The following is a 22,270-nucleotide window of genomic DNA, read 5'->3' as shown; positions in this document are numbered from 1 at the left end:
GTCCCCATTTTACAGAGCGGAATGCCGAGACGCAAGCGTGGTGGAGCGGAGAACAGACCCAGGAGTGATGACTCCTGTCCCTACGCGTCTGGGGCCTGGAGTTAGAACCCCTCCCTGGCCCAGGCAATAGTGGGGCTAGGATATTGTCATGGGAACAGCCTCCCCGTGCGTTGAGCGTTCTCCCTCGCATGTGCAGGATTTACTCTGCCCTGGAGGTGGGCACAGAGCCCCTTGTTAATGCTGATGGGACACATCCAGTGACAGGAGAGAGCTACACAAGGTGGTGCCCTGTCCCAGCCATCTCTTACTTAAAATGCACTGTTCACCTGCACTCATCTGAGGTCCTTCTAGGGCACGAATCTCAGAATGCGGCCCTCCGTTACTATGGTGACGAGGGCTGTATAAGTACTTGGATAACAAGCCCTCCTCACCATAGTATCCCACTGCTTTATTCTGAGGTTCAGATGATTGGGGGCAAGGTGGTGCATTTTTATGGCAGCCTGGCACAAAGCTTACCATACAGAACGTACTCCACACTGGGGCCGGGGCTGCATGAAACGCCTTTGCCTTTGTCTGCCAGGCCTAAGCCCCTGTGCTGCTGGTATTCGCGTCGGCAGTGCCTTCGGCTGAACCGTGATAGAACGCACTCTGCTCACGCTTGTGTGCGTGGAAGCCTACGTTTGGGACCCATGGTTTAACCCAGGTGACTGTAGCATAGATGGACATAAGGGCTCTCAGCTGATGGTTGATTATTAATCTGTATTTCAGTATTGTCCAAAGGCCCCACCTGAGAGTGTGGCCCGCTGAGCTGAGCACCGCACGTACACATAGTGAGACAGTCTCTGCCTCAAAGAGCTTCAGTCTAAACGGGCAAGACGAAGGTTGGGAAGGGAAGTGGAGGCACAGAGAGGTCACATGACATGCTTAAGGTCACGCAGCAGGTCAGTGGCAAAGCTGGGACTGGAATCCCGGTCTGTTGAGTCCCAGTCCAGTGCTCTGTCCACTGGACTGTGATGCCTGAAAGGAAACTGCCCTGCCCCCTACAAGGTGGCTAAAGAGGTGGGGGTGAAGAGGCCCCAGCAATGCGGAGGGCACTTCGCGCTGTTGGCTTTCGGCAGAGGCTGCTATAAGAAATTCCAGCTGCCAGCCATTAATGTGCTAAGTGCACCGAATTTACCACATGCCCAGATCCTCTCTGCATGGAGCCATTCCCCGCCATCACCACTTACCAAGTGACCTAGTGGCGACAGCGGGGAGAGCAAGCTGGTCCTTGCTGGGGCCCTTTGTTCTGTCATTGACATTTGATTGTTGCTGGGTTAGCCGTGGCTGGGAATCTCCGACTGGCTCAGCCCCGGTCCGTATCGCTGGATGAATTCCCAGAAGGTCTGTGGTGGGACTGCAGATGTGGTATTCCCCAGGGATCTGTGCCGCTAGCTGAGTAACTTCTCTGGGCCCTGTTGGCTCGTAAAGCAGCCTGAGAATGACTCTGTATTCATCCCAGGAGGGACGGCTAACGTCCATCAAGCTGGCTTTCTCCTTTGTATCGGATGTTCTGTTCTCCACTTTCTTTTGTGTCCCTGCCTTGTGCGCTTTGGCCATCAGTCAAAAAAAATGTTTGTAGACACGAGCTGACGTCAAGGACTGCCTGGCGACTGCATGTCACTGATCACAGGCTTCCAAGACAGAGCTCCTGCTCCCTGGAGGCCTGGTGCGGACAGCGGGAGTTCATCTATTCAGGAGATCGTTGTAGTGCCCTGACAAATTTATGGTCTCTGGCTCCTCCTCTGTTGCTGGTCTCCTTGGAGCATGACTGAGCTGGACAGAGATGGGATGTTGGGTTACTGTGCCGGGCTTTTCTTTCTGAGTCCAGGGCTGGCAGACGTCTGCAATCGAGGGTGGGTGTGGGATGGCAGCGAAGTGGGCTGTGTCTTCATTGCACTGTCTGTCCCAAGCAGGATAACAACCTTCATTATGTTGCCTAGAGAGAAGTGTCTTCAGGAGGATAATTAAGGGGAGAGGCAGTGAGACAGAGGAGGTGAAGGCTGAGGGAAAGCACCCAGGGGTGAAATAGGAAACAACCCAAACCCACGCCCATTACAGAGCCAAATTGTCTGTGGTTCTGACACGATCAGCCAACCCTCTCCCCTGCCCCTCATCCTGGCTTCTAGCCATGACTGGAAGCTGACGCCATGTGGGACCCTGTACCTGAGGGCCATCCAGCCCACTCCTGGAGCCTCGGGAGCTTTAGAGAGGTTCTGAGGCTTGGTGGCAGAGTTCTGGGATGCTCTTCCCAACCTGGATGCCAAGCCTTCCTGAGCTTCCCCAGCAAAGAGCGTGAGGAGGTGGTGAAGACAGGAGGAATGGGGGTGAGTGGTGGTTAAACTTCTGGAGGGAACTGTCCAAGGGACACTCTTCTGTGTCAGGATTCAAGCTAAGGCACCGTGAGCTGGGGACAGCCTCCCCCAAGGTTCATGCTACCTATTTTTATCCCTCTGCCTTGACGTGTGCCATCTCCCTCTCCGCCCCTAGCTAGTTTCTCAGGATGATGAGAACCTGATGTTCCTTTTCTCCCCTTTCCTCCAAAGCTGTACCCTCCCCCCACCCCCAGCTAAAAATGCCCTGCCTCTTCTGGAGACAGGATGTGAACTCTGTAAAGGTCGCATCCGACACATTGTAACTTGCCAAGTCATCCTGCAGAAAAAGAATAGGTCGGCCTGTCCATCAGCTTGGCACCTGAGGATGCACAGGGGTGGGGAGTTCAGGGGTGTCTCGCTGTGCCTGAGGGGGTTGTATTGGACCCCTGTGAAGATCTCCAGGGTACGTCCTGTTGTGTATCCCTGGCCTCACTGCCGCCATATGATGCCAGATTTCCCGCCGTGTGTTTACTGCCATAGGAGTGAAACAGCCGCTCTGCAGCGTGTTCTGTGCTCATGGGCCCGTGCGGCCTGTGCTTCCAGCCTCCCAGTGCAGCAGTGCGGAGTGCTGGCTGGAGACTTTGCTAGTGTAAATAACTGTGACAGGAATTTGGGAAGGAACCTAGGATTGCAAGTCTGTGAAAGGCCAGCACAGCAAACTCTGGCTCCTTCCCTGAGAAAGGAGGAAATGGCCCATCCAGAGGATGCTCTCTGACGCAGTGGGTTATGGAGACCTGGCTCCGAGAATGGCTTTGAGTGAACAGGATTTTGGCCGAAGGCTCAGCCTCGGTCTGGTTCCTCCAGGAAAGGGTGGTTTGATGGTTGGGGATCAGGCAAAGGCCAGGGCTCGACTAGCTGGGTGTAAAAGGTCAGGATGGAGGGTCCCAGAGCTGGAACAGCAGCGGGGGCTGAGAGTCAGGACTGAGGTCCCTTGGCGGGGCTCACTGGACAAGAATAGCAGAGGGTGCACCGGGTTCAGGTGGAGGAACATTGGCAGAGTTGTGCGTGAGGAGCCCTGGGCTTGAATAGCAGGGGATGGGAAGGCTGCCGGTTGGGACAGTGGTGCATTGGCAGAGCTATGGGCAGGGAGGATTTGATTTAAATCACTAGTCTCAGGAAGACTCGATTTAATCATGGATTTCTACATAAACGTGCATTCTTGTTGGTTGTTATAACCTTAATACATATTCTTCACAACTCAGAGATAGATGTCGGTTTCATTTTTAGAAGGTACACACTATACATTTTTAAAGTGATTTATTTTGAAAACTTTTCAGATTAATTTTACAGCTATATCAGAAAATGAATGATTGTTTGGTTATTTCATTTACCAAAGGTAATTGAAGCAGATATTTATGATGTAATTGGGAGGTGAATTATCTCCAATTCATCAGTTAATCATTAATATTTGGAGGATTTTCTTGCCATGCTGTATTAGGAGGAGAACATCACCAGACAGGTATCAGAGGGGTAGCCGTGTTAGTCTGGATCTGTAAAAGCAGCAAAGAGTCTTGTGGCACCTTATAGACTAACAGACGTTTTGGAGCATGAGCTTTCGTGGGTGAATACCCACTTCGTCGGATGCATGTAGTGGAAATCTCCAGGGGCAGGTATATATAAGCAAGCAAGAGGCAGGCTAGAGATAACGAGGTTAGTTCAGTCAGGGAGGATGAGGCCCTCTTCTAGCAGCTGAGGTGTGAAAACCAAGGGAGGAGAAACTGGTTTTGTAGTTGGCAAGCCATTCACAGTCTTTGTTTAATCCTGAGCTGATGGTGTCAAATTTGCAGATGAACTGAAGCTCAGCAGTTTCTCTTTGAAGTCTGGTCCTGAAGTTTTTTTGCTGCAGGATGGCCACCTTAAGATCTGCTATGGTGTGGCCAGGGAGGTTGAAGTGTTCTCCTACAGGTTTTTGTATATTGCCATTCCTAATATCTGATTTGTGTCCATTTATCCTTTTCTGTAGAGACTGTCCAGTTTGGCCGATGTACATAGCAGAGGGGCATTGCAGGCATATGATGGCGTATATTACATTGGTGGATGTGCAGGTGAATGAACCGGTGATGGTGTGGCTGATCTGGTTAGGTCCTGTGATGGTGTTGCTGGTGTAGATATGTGGGCAGAGTTGGTATCGAGGTTTGTTGCATGGATTGGTTCCTGAGTTAGAGTTACTATGGTGCAGTGTGCAGTTACTGGTGAGAATATGCTTCAGGTTGGCAGGTTGTCTGTGGGCGAGGACTGGCCTGCCACCCAAGGCTTGTGAAAGTGTGGGATCATTGTCCAGGATGGGTTGTAGATCCCTGATGATGCGTTGGAGGGGTTTTAGCTGGGGGCTGTATGTGATGGCCAGTGGAGTCCTGTTGGTTTCTTTCTTGGGTTTGTCTTGCAGTAGGAGGCTTCTGGGTACAGGTCTGGCTCTGTTGATCCAGGATCTACAACCCATCCTGGACAATGATCCCACACTTTCACAGGCCTTGGGTGGCAGGCCAGTCCTCGCCCACAGACAACCTGAAGCCACAAGACTCTTTGCTGCTTTTACATCACTAGACAGACATTTAAATCTTTTTATTTAACTGAAACAACGTTATGTATTCTGGATCTTTTTCTTCAACAGCAAACATATTTTAACAAAACAAGCCTATGAATTTTTGAATGTAGTTAAACATTCAAGTTTTTTAAAATCAGATTTGTTTTTGTTAAAATTGTTTTTAACTAAAATAGTTAAATGAAATATTTAAAAAAAATTGACTGTCAGCCAGGTCAACATGAAAAACTTAAAATATTGGCTTCTGCAGCTAACTCAGTCATCTTCACCTTCATTTTCCTGTTTGTTCACAATCTGGAAAAGAAAAACAAGCTTTCCTGCTTTTTCAGGTCCCAAACGATTTCTCAATTTGGAATGAATTAGTCCAAAGGAAGAAAATATTCTTTCTACACTGGCAGAAGAAGCTACTTCTGTTAAAAGTGAGATTATCACTTCGACAGTCTCTGAATCCAAATGCTTAAGTGACTTCCACCAGTTCACTGGTGTGACTTTCTTTCAAACATCATCAGCAAACATATTTCTTGAATGGTTCTTATTCCCAAACTGGGTCTCTTTTACGGCCTGCTGCTATTATAGGTTTTCCCTTCTAGTGAGAGAATGGCACGGTAGATCTCAAATCAATGAAGGCCACACTCAGAAAGACCTCAAGACTTCTGGAATATGCTGTTCAAACAGTTTCACTTTGGTTTCTACTGCCTGTCCCTCCCGTCTCACATTCATCTCCAGACTTCTTCTCCTTGTCCAGATCTATTCTGCCCCAACAATCTTCTATTCATTGAACTTTCGAAACGTTGCACTTTTAGAGAGAGGTAAGGAATTGACTCTGTGTACACAAATTTGCAGCGGGACGATAGGGTTGAGGTCTGTTATTTCTCACCTCTGTTTGTTTATTTATTTATTTTGCTGTTAACAAGCATGTTATCTCTGGAGACACAAATCCACTGTCCGAGAACTGCAAAACTAAGCATCTCTAATGGTATCTTCTAGACTGAGCACTGAGTCCCATTGGGTAGATAGAAAGATTAACCTAAATAATCTATACAGAAGCCCCTGGAACCCTGTAAAACTGGGTCCCTAATCCATGAACTATTGGAACTCATTTACAAAACTTTTCTTAAACATGACATGAATATATTGTCTCATACTATAGAATTAGAATTTATAATCCTTATTTCATGATGAGATCTCTTTGAGCTATAATGTATCTTAATTCAAACTATCTTTAGATACTTTTTGAGGAAAAAAACCCATTTTATCAAAAAAATCTGATTTAAATAAAAAAAATCTGATTTTTTTTTTAAATAATTGATTTGTATCTACCCTGGCTATGGGGAATCCCCAGGCCGGAAGAGCTCAGTGGGTTTGTGGGTCAGAATTGCAGGGGTTTCTCGGTGTGTGCGGTGGGCGCGGGTCCAAGGACCAGAGGAGCCGGGGTGCTGCAGGGCAGGATTGAAGTACGCTGGTCGAGCCATGTGGTGACCTAGCCCAGCTGCACTGAGGTGCTGAGAGGACAGAGCGGGAAAGTCTGCCAGGACTCAGAGGCGTAACATGAGGGCATCGTGAAGGCCCTTGCTAGCAGAGAAGGTGTTTCTCCACGCTGGCCTGTCGTGTGGCTTCAGCAGCTTGGCGAGCGCTAGTCCCACAGCAGGGGTGCCTCCGAGTGCTGCGCTGTGCCCTTCGAGCCGACAGGAGATGGAAACGCCGTGAGTCTGTTTCTCGGCCAAGCGCTCTGGAGCAGCGGGGCCTGTGCTGCTTGGCAGTGGTTGAAAGTCCCAGTAGGCCTCCACATTTCCATGGCGATGGGGCGGGAGTTCCTGGCAGCCGCACTATCCCCAGGGGCACTGAAATAGCACGGCTGGAGTGAGCTGTGCTGCGTTGTCTGTAGCCCAGTCACAGCACAGGCAGGACGGTCACAACTCAACCCCATATGGGCCAAGACTGGGTCACTCCCCTCAGGGAGGCCAGATTCTTGTGACTAGAGACAGATTAATAATAAGACTCTGCCCTTCTCCGTTAGGAGCACTTTAGAAACAACAGCCCGTCGATATCACCATGCCCATTCTGCCCTCGGGGAAACTGAGGCACAGAGCGATGCAGCAACTCGCCCAAGTCCCACAGCGAGCCAGTGGCAGAGCAGGGAGCAGATTTGAGATGTCCTGACTCTCAGCCCTGTGCTCTAACCACTAGACATGCTTCATCCCAAAGACTAAGTGGGACTCGGATCTGCCTGGACAGACCATTCCTCCCGCTTGTCTTCCTCCTGGTCTTCTATCCCAGAGGAGGATCCCCAACCCAGCAGCAGCTTGAACCATTGTACTCTGCCTCGTCACCTGCTGCACTCCAGCCCCCTCTGAGTGTGGAGCCGCTGTTGGTGGTGAAGGCCACGTGCTCTGAGTTATGTGGACGCAGCCAGTGTTCTTGAGAGCAGGTTCAAATAGGGGGAAAGAGCCCCCTTCAGAGGGACTGGCCCATCGGGCACTGGCCCCTCTGGGGGTTAATGGGAATGATTGGAATGCTAATCCCTCTCGCGCCTCTGCGGTGCACAAAGAGAACAGCTTAAGCCTCCATATTCATAATCCAAGCTGGGAAAATATGAGGCCTGGCATTTGCCCAGCATAAGTGAATGACTAAAGGGGGGTCTGTGGGGGTGCTGTGATGTGGGAATTGCTGTCGTTGAGATTAGGCATCAGCCTGACATTTGGATTGCCTGCCATTATTAAAACTCCTCCAGCGGCATTCTTCAGAAGGTCGGGCCTGAGCCCCAGTGGCTTGGCCAAATCCCAGTCATCGCATGTTGCCTAGCAATGTTTCCTTGTCGGCTCACTAGGATACAGGATTTTCCTTCGCTCCTTGTCCCTCAAGCTCCTGTGTAGAGCTGCTGGTGCGACCGCAGTGGCTTTGTATCTCCTCTGCCTCGCACCTAGAGCTGGCTGCCAAACAGAATTGAGTCCGGCAGGAAATTCCAAAACTTGATTTTGTCCCAAATGGGAATGCGAAGTTGAAATCTCAGAATTTTTTGAAAAATGAAATATTTAAAAATACTTCCTGTCCACTGGTAAAATAAAAGTCACAAAATGTTTTGTCCTTTACCACGATGAAACTTTTCAGCCTTTTTGATATTTTCTGTGGGAATCTCTATGTTCCTGCAAAACATTTAGCTGTTGTCAAATCAGCCTGGGGAAACTCTGACCAGCTTTCCTGTTGCCTCAGAAAAGCGGCTGCATTTCAGTGGAGCATGAAGTGAAGCAATTCCAGTGTATTCCACTGTGTATGGACCCATTCCTGCACGCTCTTACGCATGGGACTAGCCCTTGTGCAGAGAGTCCTTACTGACGAGGTTCAGGTTCTTGTAGTTTGCTTCTCGGCTCTATGAGCTAAGAGGTGAAAACATTATCTGAAGTTGTAACTCAGAGAGCACTCAGAGGATTGCAGCAGGGGCTCTATGAATCAGTAAATAAACTCAGTTACAAGTGTATACAGAATCTCTGTGGCAGGGTATAAGACGATGCAGAACTGGACAGTGCTATTGAGAGCTCAAATGCATGGGATGTTAGAGATTTTACTCTGTATTAGGTGGTGCTGTGCACTTTAAATCTCATGGAAAAACAGCTGCTTTCATCACAATGTGACACAAATGATCACCTAGTTGCACAATGTTTTAACCAATGGTATTGGAATCCTTGGAGCATAAATTCCACTGGCCTGGTGGGGGGCTAACAGCTGCCTCACCCATCAGGGTAAGTGATTTGAAGGCCTAAGCATGTGTTCCCCAGGAGTACCCAGTATCTTAGGGGTTGGGGTGGGGTTACAAGAGACAGCTTCACCTGCAGCTACACCCACCGTTTTCCCGCTTTGGGGAATTCACCCAGCCTTGGATAAAGCCAACAGGCCAGGGCTTTGTAACACTCTGCTATTTACATAACCCCCCTTTGCTCCATCCTCATTCCAATGCTCTTTGAAAGGGTGTTTAGTTAATAGGATTATAAAGCTTTCCTGTCGTTAAAGCAACAGAAATCAATGCTCAGCCCCAGGCCTGAGCTTAATGTCAGTTACAATGGTCTGCCACGAGGTGGCCCCAAGCCTTAGCTGTGCTCTCTCCCACCTCTCTTGGGTTATGCCAGTGGAAGACCCAGAGCGGAGAGAGCTGGGACAGGGGACCCTGTGTAGGGTGGGCAGGTAGGCAGCTGTCTGCACTGGGTCCCTGCATCCTTGCCCCTGCTGCTCAAGCCCTCTGAGGGCTGGTGCTAAACCCAGATGGTAAGAGCTGGTGTGTGTCCACCCACAACAGCTGCCAATGGCGGGTGGTCCCAGTTGGCTGCAGTCCCTGGGATGATGGCTCGTGCTGAAGCTGGCCTCCGTATGGACAGGACCCCCTGAGGCAGCCTTCCCAGCCCAGTCCCACAATTCAGTGCATCAGCCCCTGCTCCCAACAAGTACCAACCATATGGGGTAGTTGTTCTCAGAATGCACCATGGGCTGAAGCTTTCACGCATCTCATACAGTCACTGCAGTGGCTTCCTTGCTTGGTGCTGAAGTCCAGGGAGCCAAGGCACCTGTTTTCTTTGGGCCAGAGGATCCTCCTGCCAGACCTGGTAAATGAGCAGCAGCCCCATCTCACAGGAGGGCTTCCCCTTCTCTCTGCTGGAGCCAGCCTCCCTGGACTGAGTGGTAGCTTTGCAGAGGGACCCCTGCTAGTGCAATTACTGAACAGAGGTATTTGACACAAACCAGCCCCGTCCCAAATCTGAGAGTGGCTGCAGAACTGGCTTGTGTTGGGAACCAGGCAAGGATCCAGGCTTCTCTGTGGCAGACTGAACTACTGTGCTCCAGAGGGGGGCCAGGCCTGGGAGAACTGATATTTGACACCAGCCGTCAAGGAGGTCAGGGCAGGACCTTTGCAACACCTGGATTGTGTCCACCAAAGCAGACAGCCCTCCTGCCCCACTATGCCCTTCCCCTGCCTCCCCTCCCTCCTAGCGAGAGTGTGGGAATAAAGCCAGACTGCGAGGGCAAAGGAAGAGCTGCAAACTAAAGTGACTTTCCCTCTCTGGTCCCTGGGTGCGGCTGAGCCAACTTGGAAAGGGGAAAGGTCTGCAGAAAGGATCAGCTTCCCGCACTGCTGAGGAATCGACTCCAGCAATGTCGGGCAGCTCTTTGCCACGATAAGGGGTGGGGAGATGTTGAGAGACTAAATTTTTGTGCGCACTACAAAGGAAATTCTCGGTAGAAAATGAACCCGCTCAAAGAATCTGTCTCTGTGACACACACTTTCCATCCACCCACCCGAAGCAGAGATGGTAAAAGAATGGATCACCCGTCAAATGGAAACCTGTTGAAAAGGCCAGACCTGCAAAGCAAGCACTGAGAGGAAGGACGGCCTTCCTGTGTGAGTCCTGGCACAGCACTTCATCGCTTTGTGCCTCAGTTTCCTGCCTGTGGGATCTCCTGGCTTTTGTCTATTTAGATTGGTGTAGTGCTGTCAAATGTCACAATATTTGCTTTGAGCCCTGGAGACAAGGGGTTTCTATGAGACTCTCGGCTTTCATTTAAAAAAAAGGGGTCTAGCTCACCTGGCTGTGGAGAAAAGTTTGAAAATGTGGCCTGAGTGTGTCCTAGGGGCTCAGAAATGAGAAGGCAAGGAAAAAGAGCGCCATACGTGCTTGCCACGCACAGAGGTATATACGTCGCTATGCATACGTATTGCCTCTTCTATTGCTCCAGCCAGGAGAGGAAGGATGATCCAGTGATTCGCATGCTAGTCTGGGCCAGGGGAGATCCTGGTTCAATTCCTGCTCTGCCACAGACACTCTGTGTAGTCCCTGGGCAAGTCACTTAGCCGATGTGTGCCTCAGTTTCCCCATCTGTCAAACTAAGAGGGTGGGGTGGGTGAGAATGGGCTGCTGATAGCTGGAGGCTATAAAGCACCCAGGAAGGAGTAGGGTTATAAAGGGTGCAGCAAGGGGGTAGAACTAGGAGTCATAGGATGAAATTAAGAAAAGGAGAATTAGTATCAGGAAACACGTCCTCCAGTGCGATGGGCTGGACTGTGGAATGGTCTCCAGAGGGAGGCGATAGCAGCGTCCTCAGTTGGGTCCTTTTGAAACTAGACTAAGCCCTGGAGAAGGCAACTCTGTGCAGCCGAGAACAATCCTGCGCTGACTGTGAGGGGAAGGAGGCTCCTAGGCCCGGCCGTGCCTAACGCCTGTGAGTTTGTGGGTGCTTCTGCTGTGAGGAGAGGAGCCAATAAAGCCCTTCCTGCACACAGCGCTCTCCTTCGTGTGCACACGCACTCTCTGGTGGACACCCGTTTACGTGTGTGCTCGCACACGGGGAAGCACCCCGCCCTGCTGGGGTTCGAACCGCATCACCCAGGTGCACAGGTTCCCTTGACCTCCGAGGAATCCCGTCTCCACGGCCCTTGCAGAGGAATGATAATTGGTAACTGTCGAGATGGCGGCAGCTTGCTTGTGTCTTCATTTTTCCCAGCCCCAGGGCGCCTGTGGATTCTCCAGCCAAGGCAGCCAGAGCCTCACCTGCCGCCAGACTGGCTCCTGGGCCCTGCAGCTCCTGCAGGCTTGAGGTTGGCTGAGTGGGGGGTGCCTTGTGTAGGGCCTTCAGAGCTGTTGCTTTACCCCTCTCTGCTCCCGCCTGGGCCCAAGCAGAGCACTGCACCTGTAGCTGCCTGTTTTGCACATGCAACTGCATAACTTCTGTTCACAGTGGCCTTGATTCTTGTGCACACCCGTGTCACACGGGTGCCCATTTTTTAAATGGTCCCCTCTTCTCTCCATCTGCCCCAGAGAAAGATCCTTTCCTGGCTCTTGGGAGTTTCAAATGCATCAGGCTTTGCCATCTCCAGGGGCTAATTGCCTGCTCCATAGCCGCACAGCTTCTCTGCCTCATCAGGCCCTAATGGGGTGGCGTGTCCCCTATGAGAGCACAATGGGAAAGCAGATCAGAGTGGTTCTGATGGAGCTGTCTGTGTGCTCCCCGGGTGCCTAGACTCTCACGTGTACCTGAGAAACGCCTCTTATTTCTCAACTCTCCCGTTCGCCAGGAACAATGCCTTCGGGGGAGTGTTATGGGGGGAGGGAGAGCTCAGTGGTTTGAGCATTGGCCTGCTAAACCCAGGGTTGTGAGTTCAATCCTTGAGGGGGTCACTTAGGGATCTGGGGCAAAAATCAGTACTTGGTCCTGCTAGTGAAGGCAGGGGGCTGGACTCCATGACCTTTCAAGGTCCCTTCCAGTTCTAGGAGATGGGTATATCTCCTATTATTATTATTTTTTATTTATTTTATTTTGTTAATGAGACACAGAGAGCAGGAGATAGGCTGGCTAGAGGGGCCAGGGGCTGCACGTGGCGGGAAGCAGCCGCTTGCTGATGTTACCCACCCCTTGCTCCTTCTGGATGCTTGGGAACGCCATTATTGGATGGGGAAGAATCCAAACCGGATTCCTTTGCTGGGATTTACTGGGAAGGGCTGGGAGTGCTGGGGAGACAGCCCAGCTGTGGAGGTGGGACGGGCCTTTTGTTGCTCAGTAGCACCCCTTCTGGTTGATAGGAGGAATGTCGGTGGCAGACGTTACAGTGAATCTCTGGAAGTCCTCGGCTGGAAAGATGGCGAGGCAGGAGGCCAGGAGGATGGGGGTCAATCTGGGGCAGAAATGACAATGAGCCCCACCGACCTAGCACACTGCAGGGGGCGCCGCTGAGGGAGCTGCGGGGCTGGTGTATTCATATGCAGCGCAGCAATCTGATGAAGCAAGCTGGGCAGAGTGGAGCCAGCTGGCACACTGGTCTGTCGCAGCATTGCCAGCTTTGCTCCAGCCACAGAGCTGGGCAGGTGCTAGTGCCGGGGGGCAGGGAAGGCTCAGGAAGGCAGTGGGGGGGCCAGGGAGCTCGCACTGGTGTTACTCCCCTTGGCTGGGCGGGATTAGTCAGGAATGACGCAGGGCTCTGGAATGGTGTTTATACCCTGCTCAGGAATGCTCCCTGCTCTTGACAGGGGATTCCTCTCTGACAGCTGCTGCTGTCTCACCTAGATTGAATAGTGTGTGTGTGTGTGTGTGTGTGTGCGCGCGCGCATGGGGAGGGGAGAGTCAGAGTCACCAGGGCCAGCCAGGACAGGCCATCCCGTGTGACCTAATACCAAACCCAAACACTGCAGGTCTGACACCTTGACTCTCTCTCGGGATCAAGAGAGGCTGGGGGGGCAGGGAGAGGAAGTATGAAAAACAAATCTGATGCAACAGTAAATCCAGTCTATATCCCGTCTATAGGATCCCTACTTGTGCCAGTCTAGATGGGGGACGGGGGAGGCTCACAGGTCCCTAATACACTGCACAGGCTGCCCTATAGCTGAGAAAACAGATGGTTGGGTTTTTAGGATGAATCTGCCATGGGTGGAGGGAAATGCTGGGTTTAAGTTATGGGGGAACAGGGGTGGGAGTGATGAACTCACGGGAGTACAGTGACCCAAAACAAATGGCTCTAGAGGGTCACGAAACTGCAAGCTGCAGCTGCCTCCCCAGTGGCTCAGAACTACCTCCTGCCCCACTGGATACACCATTCTGCTTCCCAGCTGTTGGCCCTGCCGGACTAGCCCTTCCCCAACCCTCTGAGCTCAGGAAGCGAGAGTCCATGTCCCATCCTGTGGCAGGCACAGGACTGAATCCTAATCTCCCGCCCCACTACGCAGTCAAAAATCCATCTGCTTCCACCCTCGCTCTGTGCCGGGTGGGTGGTAACCTGGCCGGTAGCACAGTGAATAGCGGACACCTTTGTACTATGTTGGCAGACAGTTGGTTTCCAGGTAAACAGCAAGATAGATTGCTCAGTTTCCAACCCCTCCCTTGGCTGACATGCTCTCTGCGCCCCATGTGACTCGAGAGCAATGCTAGGCGTGTCTGGGAGCGTGGGCAAAGCACCCGAGCTGGAGGGGAAAGGACGACCGATGTCATTTGGGAGGCATGGCTGTTAAAGAACAACTGTTAGGCAGATGCGGTGTCCCTGTCCAGAAGTGAGTCACGCACTGACAACATCCTTTTGTAGGCAGTGCTCGGTGGGGGATGGAGGTCTGGTTTCCATGACTGTCCATATCCAGGGAAGACAACAACAACAAATACAGAGGATGTTCTGTAGAACTGACTCAATCACACAGATAAGGCACCAGCCCCGGGCGCGAATAGAGGGCAAGGGACGTAACAGGAATCATATCACCTGCAGAGAGGCCTTTGTGTTTCTACCTATCCCTGCAGCTGCAGAAGGGCTCCCTCCGGTTTGCCACGTATTTTTGGTTTTTAATACCTGGGCAGCCAGGGTGAGTGATGGGATGGGGCAGCCGTGTTTCAAAGAAATGTGGAGGTATTTATTAGTGCATGCATGCAACTCGTGCATATTTGTGGGGTCTGTCTGTCTGCATGCATATGGTGTGCTGTTGGGGGGTGATTGGATGGATGCGTAGGACACGTGCATCCCTGCCTCTGTGCAATGCGTGTGCGTGTGTTCTATGGTGTGACATTCGTCTGGTCTCTGTCAGTCGACCCCATCTTGCTGATGAAGCAGACAAGGATTACGACCTGTACCTCTGTCTGTCACCGCACCCAGAAACCCAGGGTGTCCAGCAGAAACAGGGAACTGGCTACAGAAATGCCCTCTGGCAGATTACAAGCTCTTCAGAAGCAGGGGATTTTCTATGGAAACTCAATAAATTTTGTAACCATAGCAACCCCAAGTAAAGATCACCCCCCTTCTCCTCCTCCAGATGAAATACCCTTCATGACAGCTCAATGTTACCAACTCCTGGGGGATTTATTTCAGCTGGATAAAGCACTTTAGCGTTGAATAAGGCAGCTGGATTGCAAGCAACAGAGCCTCTTTTTTTTTTTTAACTGATGAATGAAGATGCATTTAGAAGCAGAAATGAGGTCCACAGATACCTGCCATTCCCTCCTGCCCTAGTGTAAGAAGCTGCCCCTCTGCCATTTTGGTGCCATTTCTTAAAAACACCCCATTTGTTCTCCTCCTCCCCAAACAAAACAGGCTGCTGGAGATGCATCTGTATCTGATTTTTTTTTTTAATTTTTGCTCCATTGGTTAGGCGGTTGTTGCATATGGTCATCTCCATGGAGACAGAGCCCGGCTCTGCCATTTCCTAGATACCTGTTTGATTGATGGTGAGCAAAACCAACAGCTCATTTTCTATTTGAAATTAAGTAACGATAGCGACTGGGATCTCTGCTACGTTCAGGTCCTGGTGTGAAATTCCAACCCACACAGGCGCTTAAAAATCAAAATACGTCAAGTGTTAAAGGCGTGGAGGAATCCCGTGAAAACTAATTGGTTTTCCCTTTTAATGCTCATTAGCTGTTCGGTTTGCATTGCTAATTGACGCTCTGTACTTATTAAAAGGTGCTTCATAAGGTCTTGGTTACAAATGAGTTTCACATGCCTGTCTCTTCTGGGGAGCAAGGGAGTTTGCAGAGTGGTGGGAGTCCATGGCGTTCCATGGACTTGGGAGACAGTTTGGGCAGTGGAATGTATTAGGAGTTGTAACTCTCTCTGATTGAAGATGGAGCACACGTCAACGAATCCACATCTTCATCTTCAGGGCAACTGGCAGTAACACTGGGCTTTTCCCGACTTGCTCCTCTGCCGAAGGAAACTGAATGCAAGGAACAGAAGTGGCCAGGTGAATGGAGATCCTGTGGCAGAAATAAGCTTTGATGGGAGTGAGGGTGGAATGTTCAAAAGTGCTGCTTCGCCATTCAGGGATTGGAAGTCAGTGCGGCTTGTGCTCTTATGTCCCTTAGGGCCAGATTGGCAAAGGTACCTTAGGTGCCTACAGATGCAAATAGGCATCAAGTGGGATTGACAAAAGTGCCTAAGTGAATTAGATGCCTAACTTCTATTGACTTTCAATGGGACTTAGGCACCTGGCTTGCTTGGGCACTTCTGTGAATCCCACTAGGTGCCTAAATCCCTTGGTAAGTCTGGCTCTTAGGCTCTTTGTTAGTCCCACCCAGGGGGATTCTGTAGAGGGACTCTGTGGGGATAAGATTTCTGTGTTTATAGAACCAGATTTCCTCCCTCTGTTACTCTGAGTATCAAAGGGGAAGAACTGCTTAGAAACCTTATTTACTTTTCATTCCTCAGGCTGTTTTATTTCCTATTTACATTTCTATCAGCTTGGGGCAATGAAAACAAAAGGGTCCATTTCAAGGTGTTTCTCCTGAGTTTCACATTCTCCTGTGTGAGAGCAGGATGCTGCTGTGTTTGGGTTGCAGACAGCTCACGGGGTTGTGATTTCCTTTGGAAAGCAAACTTTCCATTGTCTTTGTGGGATTTCTTTAATATCATGGAGCCTTTGATGTTTGACTTGTAAAACCTTGAGGTCAGATTGTGCAACCCTTGGCGAGCACTGTCTCCTCTGAGCTGTCTACTCCCCTAAGGCCTTGGCTATGCTGCGTTTTTAAGTCACTCGGTACAAATCTGTGCCATGTCTTTGTAAACGGTGTCTATGCTTTGGGTTTGCACCATTGCAGCTACACCATTGGCTAAAATTCCAGTGTAGACAAGGCCTTTTTGTTTACAAACCCTAGCTTCAGTGCCCTAAGTTGAATTGATGATGAGCAGACCTCACACAGCAGCCTTTTCCTTACACTCTGCAGGGATCTGCTGGGCAATCAGTCTCACAGCTGAAAACCTGGGAGCATTTTCATAAAGGACCTTGGGAGTTAACCACCACCCTTTGCTGGGAGAGGTGCATGTCCCAGACAGGCAGTTTTCTATCACTAGGGCAGTGGTGGACCTGTCAGAGCCCACGGGGGCCTGCATAGGAATCCTTGGTGAACTTCCCTGGAATTATTCCTTTCCTGACGAGACCTTTACTGGAAAGCGGCGTTTCCCAACAATGGTTGCCAGCTGCCTGGCTGGACCTGCAGGAAACAATCAACCCCAAAATAATTAAATAAAAATTATTAATAAAATTAAATAGCGAAGCGGCAGAGAATGAATCGGAGTTTTGCCTCAACTGGGAACCAGGGACTTGGGTAAAGTGCTCCAGCTGGGAGGATTTTCCCACCAGCTGTGGCGTCTTGTGGCAGGGCCTCTCTGCTGGGTCAAGAGGGGGCTGGCGCTTGCAGGTCAACCCTTTCCATGTAGTACAAGGCTAGCGGGTGATACGTGCTTTGGGTCAGACCCTTGTCCATTGATATCGGAGGAACCAGGATCTTTGCACACGACTTCCATTGATGCCAGTGGGTTGAGGAGGTGGAATTACGGCCACATACCCAAGCCCCTGGGGATCCTTGTGGAAGGTGGCTGGCTTGCCGACTGTCATGAGCAAGGGCAATCTGCATTCCACACCTGTTGAAGATCCCTGGTGAAGCCATTCTTGGAAGCTACTGGGTTAGGGTCACTAGTTTTCCCCATCCCACCAGAGCTGTTGGGAGAACAGTGAAGGGGAATGAAACATCCTTCATGGATGGAGAAGCTTGTGGTGTCCTCGCAACGACTTCAGATACCTGATGGGGACCAAGGAAGAGCCTGATTTCCCCAAAGAATCCACCCCAGGTTTTATCCTGAGCCCAGTGCATGCTGGGATCATGGTCAGTGGATTCTCCTCTGGGGATCATATAAAGCTGGTCACCTCCCTGACCAGTCTCAGGGCTCTAGTTTTAAGGTGGTGTCAGCAACAGCAGGGTTGGCTTAAGTCTGAGAGTCTGTCATGGGTGAGAATTGCTGCCTGTTGTCCGGGGACATGGAGCAGGATGTAGGATGGGGGGCTCCCCATAGCGGCACTGCTGATGAACGCTGTGAATGCAAAGGAGTAATAGTCTGGAGCCCCATTGCTGGGCCTCTGCTAGTGCCTCCCTGGCAGAGCAAACTCAGCCACCTTTCTACCAGATCCAGCTGCTGCTTGTTCCAGGCGGGCCTGCAGGGTGGCTGCTCCCCTGTGTAACCCTCCAGTCTCTCGCTACCCAGGCTCCTCTGTTGCAAGTGGCACCAGCCTTTCCCTTGGGTCAGTCCAGGGACTTACTGTTTTGTTTTCCTTTCAAAGTCTTTTGCGTGGTTTCTGACTCTCCCCGAGAGGTAATTTCCCCTCTTTGACAGCTTTATGGCTGCCCTACGCAGAGGTCACTGAGCTCCGGGGCTTGCGGAGCAGGCACTGGCCCCGTGCCAGCCATGTGCTGGCTTGGAGACGATACCCCTGTTGCTTTTCACCAGGGACTGGGGACAGACGCATCTACCAGGCGGACAATGGGCCTTGCTTTCCACATCGCCACTTAATTAATTGCAGAGGCTCCCATGGGAAAGAGCCAGGGAACTGTACTCCCAGGGGACTTCAGGGCTTGAACCTGACCTCCTTTTCCTTCTCCAGATGTCGATTCTGCCAGTGCCCACATACACTGGTTCACTGGCTGGTCTGATGGCGAGCCTGAGATGTGCCCACCTGCTTGTTACTGTAGGGATGTGTCCTGCTGTGCTGATCTGTTTGTTAACACAGGGTTTGTGGACGGAGCTGGGCTGTGTACACTGGAGCCAGGATTTGAACTTGGGTCTTCGGAGCTGGGTCTGAAACCGTGATCGCTTGCACCTGCTCTCACTGGAAATGTAGTTGGGACTTGAGCCCGAACCCCAGGGGAAGGGAACTAAAGGTCCTTATAGACCATCCTACACAGAGGACTCGGGTCTCCTGCTTTAGAGCATGAGCTGATCAGCACAGGGGCAAGGAGGAATTGCTCACTCCACCCTCTGGTAGAGTGTTGCATAGCACTAATTGGGTGCATTAAGGGTCCCCTTTCTTGGGGGTGCTAGCAGAAGGTATTGGTTCGCCCTGGAGGCTTTAAGCGCCATCCAGCTGGTAAAGCCTATGAGAGAACCCCTCCCCCGGCACTGCTGGGGGCAAATTCCCCTCTCAGGGATGCCGGGGTCAGTCCTTTAGGACGGATTCCCCATTGCTCTAAGGGCCCCTCTAAGCATAAAGTGGCCTTTGGGTAGTGGATCACCTCATGCGGGTGTTCTCACAGGGTAAGGGGCTATCCTGGCTGGTGTAGGAAGAACATATGGGTTCTAGACTGGTCCCCTCACAACCCCCAGCATCAGGGCGTAGTGGGGATGGTTAGAGAGAGGAAGAGGGTGTGGCTGGAACGCTCTGGCTATTCTCAGCTGCCCATGAGCCATATGGCAGCCTGAGCTCCCATTAGAGCAACCTCAGAGCCAGGGGCGGCTCTAGAAATCAGGCTGCCCCAAGCAGCGCGGTGCGCTGCGCCGCCCTTCCCCGGTCCCACGGCGGGTCCCCTTTTCCCTCGGCTCCGGTTGAGCTCCCGCAGGCATGCCTGCGGCAGGTCGACCGGAGCCCGGGACGAGCGGACCTGCCGCAGGCATGACTGCGGCGGGTGCTGTGGTCCCGCGGCTCCGGTGGTCCAGCCGCAGTCATGCCTGCGGGAGCTCAACCGGAGCCGCAGGAAGAGGGGACCCGCCGCAGTCATGCCTGCAGCAGGTCCACCGGAGCCAAATGCCGCCCCCCCGGGAAAGGGCCGCCCCACGCGCCTGCTTGGCGCGCTGGGGTCTAGAGCCGCCCCTGCTCAGAGCTGCTCTAACTCTCTGAGAGCCAGGCAGGCCCCTGGCCAGGCCCAAAACATGGGCGGCAGATGTGCCAAACCCAGGGGAAAAAAGCAGAAATTGGGCTTGTTTTTGGCTTTATTGGCTTGTGAGTTGCTTGTTGGCTAGTTTTTGGCTTGTAACTTGTTGCTTCTCTTTTTTTGATTGGCTCCCAGCAAGTGGGGGCAAGGGGGGGAGAGAGTCAGGGGTGCACAGCGGGCCCACCACAGTCCCAGCCTGCAGGCCGGGGGGATCTAGTCACATAGAGTGTTGGGGTTCTTAGGGATTGGCTTGTTCTGGCCTTGTTTTGAAGTGGGATTAGCTTGATCTTTGGCTTATTGTGAAAGTCGGGGTGCTTATTTACTTCGTGAAAGTTGGCAACTGTGCGGTACAAAGGTGGTATTTAACCCCACCCTCTCTGTTGTCGCCCTGGGCGCAGGCCCTGGGCAGCAGACACTGGGCCCACTGAGCTCAGCGGAGGCACTGCGGATTTACCACAGTGTAATGGAGGGCAGGCTCTGGCTCTCGGCCTCCCCCAGCTGTGTCCTGGTTTATGATACTAGGCTCTAGACAGGGGTGTTGCTGTGCTTGAGGCAGCGTTGCCTCTAGTAGGCACAGCCCCCAGCTCCGGGTAGCTGGAGCCTGGGAACCAGTTCCCTCCCATGTGCCCAGGGACAGGCTATCTCTGCAGGGCTGGCGGAGAGATAGTGGCACAGAGGAGGCTGTAGCTTTTCCCCATGAGGCTGTGCATGTGTGAGGCCTGCCCGGGCCCAGTGGCTTGGACAGCTCTGGCTTGCGTGCTAGTGACTCACCCACATGAGGGGAGGGCAGGAAGGGAGCTGCCTGCGGTGGCTCCGAGGCTGAACACTGAGCAGCCCGTTACCTAATGGCAGAGGAATGTGAACCCTAACAGGTCCCTGCCTGTGCTCCCCGGGAAATCCACGTGTGCTCCAGGCCAGGGCCTGTGGCCAAGGCCAGCCGGATGGAGTTGGAACAGCAGGGTCATGACTGCTGCCCAACGAGGGACAGTGGAGATCCAGGCCTCCTTGTGGATGCCCAGAGCCGAGGGGTTCCCATTCACTGCTCCCCATCATGCTGTGCATCCCCAGCCAGCTGCCATTGGGCTCTCTTAGCCCCTGGTGAATATACCCAGCGTATATTCTTTGAAAGACCTCTCACTCCGCACAACCAAGGCGAAATGTTCTATGTGCACAGGTTGGCACTGCTGCGAGATGCCGGGGTGAGGGTCCAGGAGCGTCAGGGCGGGCCGAGGCAGGGCAGCTCTCTGCCACCGGTGCAGGAGATGGGAGTTTACACTCCCCATCCACTCCACCCTTGGCCTGTCTGCAGAGACTAGACTGGAAGGGGGCTGGTTGTGAGGGTCGCTCTCGTTAGTAGGGTGGCTCCTTCTCTGTTGGGACCTGGCAGAGCCATTTGAAATCGTACCTGCTGGAATCTAGAACTAGCACTGCACAGAGCACCCAGGGGATCCAACCACTCCCCGTCTGCTCACTGGGCCCAGTTACCTGAACCCACTGGCCTGCTCCTTTCTGACCGGCCATTTCCACCAGACGGAACAGGCCTGATTTCTGGTGGGACTTGGCGCCGAGCGGCCTTGCCATCTGGCAGGAGCCAGCTCTCTGCCGCAGGGTGAGGTGCTGAGCTGTGCACAGGGGAATAGCAGAGCTGAGTGAAGGGTGAACGCAGCAGAGCCACGCTTCCTTGGGGAGCAGCCAGCGCCCATCCCCCAGGAAAGGCAAGGAGGACACAATACTGGGCAGAGACACCCCATGGGCCCTGTTCTGTGACGAATCCATATGGTGACCAGCAGCCTCGTTTCACTGGGTCCCCAGTCTCCAGATGCTGGAGGCCAGTGCAGTCGCCCCAGCAGACTCCTGTTTCCTCCTCTGCACCCAAGAGTTGTGCTCCTAATGCTGGTGAGCAAAAGAGCCCTAGGGACAGGGTTTGCTGGGGGACTTACCCATGGAAGCAGGGACACTAAACTCCCGGTGTGGGGGAGAGCTCCCCGCTGACACCGATCCAGGCACTGCTGATGGACCTTGTGGGGGCACACACTCCTCCAGCAAAGCCCCATTTCAAACCCAGGGCAGAATGCAATGGACTCTGCGGCTGGCCAGGCTCCCTGATGGGTGGCATTGCCTGGCCCATGGGGCAAAGCTTTTCACGAGCGAAATGATTGCGAATCTCACCTGGTCCGTATGAGCAATGCACTGCTCTTCCATCACAAGAACTCCCAGTGCTCTCCGGGCATTAATTATTTGAGCCTCCTGGTGCCCCTGTGAGCATAGGGAGGCATTTGTCTGAAATGGTGCCGTAAACAATACAAGAGAGGGTTGGAAGAAGGAAAGAAAAGGGGGCGGCTAAGGCTGAAGTTTGCACTCCCCGCACACCTATTCCTCCAGCACCGCTTGCCTACCTGACACAACCACCACAGGGAAATGCTGTAGCTACAGCAGACACAGTTCGATCCTAATAGGAAATCAACAGCAGGCAGGACCTGTTGTGGCTTGGAGACAATGCACAGGGGTTTGCGAGTGCCATGCATGTAGATGAGGCTGGAAACCCCGCGCCGGTGCAAAGCGGCAGCAGGAGCTAGCGGCATAGATCACACCAAGCGAGAGGAAGAGAGGCTGGGGGAAAGGAGCATGTTGTGGCACGCTTGCAGAGAAGGGCTGTTTCTCAGATCTC

General features: G+C 52.3%; 1 protein-coding gene across 1 annotated transcript in view; it reads left to right on the top strand.

Annotated features, from left to right (window-relative positions):
• The window catches only part of RALGDS (ral guanine nucleotide dissociation stimulator), a 103,324-nt gene that overhangs the window by 6,420 nt on the left and 74,634 nt on the right, over positions 1-22,270 (top strand). The window lies entirely within an intron of this gene.

Source organism: Mauremys mutica, chromosome 18, assembly GCF_020497125.1.
Source record: "Mauremys mutica isolate MM-2020 ecotype Southern chromosome 18, ASM2049712v1, whole genome shotgun sequence".
NCBI classification, from domain to species: Eukaryota; Metazoa; Chordata; order Testudines; family Geoemydidae; genus Mauremys; species Mauremys mutica.
Note: the sequence above shows the minus strand (reverse complement) of the source record. Positions and strands in the feature narration are given on the sequence as shown.